Source organism: Physeter macrocephalus, chromosome 7, assembly GCF_002837175.3.
Source record: "Physeter macrocephalus isolate SW-GA chromosome 7, ASM283717v5, whole genome shotgun sequence".
In the NCBI taxonomy this organism is placed as follows: Eukaryota; Metazoa; Chordata; class Mammalia; order Artiodactyla; family Physeteridae; genus Physeter; species Physeter macrocephalus.
The window spans coordinates 142,665,035-142,666,013 of record NC_041220.1 but is presented as its reverse complement, the minus strand read 5'-3'; positions in this window follow the sequence as shown (position 1 = coordinate 142,666,013).

Here is a 979-nt window from a genome sequence, read left to right as displayed (position 1 = left end):
CTAGGTCTGAAGTGGGTCTCTTGTAGACAGCATATATATGGGTCTTGTTTTTGTATCCATTCAGCAAGCTTGTGTCTTTGGGTTGGAGCATTTAATCCATTCACATTTAAGGTAATTATCGGGATGTGTATTCCTATTATCATTTTCTTAATTGTTTTGGGTTTGTTTTTGTAGGTCCTTTTCTTCTCTTGTGTTTCCCACTTAGAGAAGTTCCTTTAGCATTTGTTGTAGAGCTGGTTTGGTGGTGCTGAATTCTCTTAGCTTTTGCTTGTCTGTAGAGCTTTTGATTTCTCCATCGAATCTGAATGAGATCCTTGCTAGGTAGAGTAATCTTGGTTGTAGATTCTTCCTTTTCATCACTTTAAGTACATCATGCCACTACCTTCTGGCTTGTAGAGTTTCTGCTGAGAAATCAGCTGTTAACCTTATGGGAGTTCCCTTGTATGTTATTTGTCATTTTTCCCTTGCTGCTTTCAATAATTTTTCTTTGTCTTTAATTTTTGCCAATTTGATTACTATGTGTCTCGGAGTGTTTCTCCTTGGGTTTATCCTGTATAGGACTCTCTGCCCTTCCTGGTCTTAGGTGGCTATTTCCTTTCCCATGTTAGGCAAGTTTTTGACTATAATCTCTTCAAATATTTTCTCGGGTCCTTTCTCTCTCTCTTCTCCTTCTGGGACCCCTATAATGTGAATATTCTTGCATTTAATGTTGTTCCAGAAATCTCTTAGGCTGTCTTCGTTTCTTTTCATTCTTTTTTCTTTATTCTGTTCCACAGCAGTGAATTCCACCATTCTGTCTTCTAGGTCACTTATCCGTTCTTCTGCCTCAGTTATTCTACTATTGATTCCTTCTAGTGTATTTTTCATTTCAGTTATTGTGTTGTTCACTCTGTTTGTTTGTTCTTTAATTCTTCTAAATCTTTGTTAAACATTTCTTGCATCTTCTCGATCTTTGCCTCCATTCTTTTTCCAAGGTCCT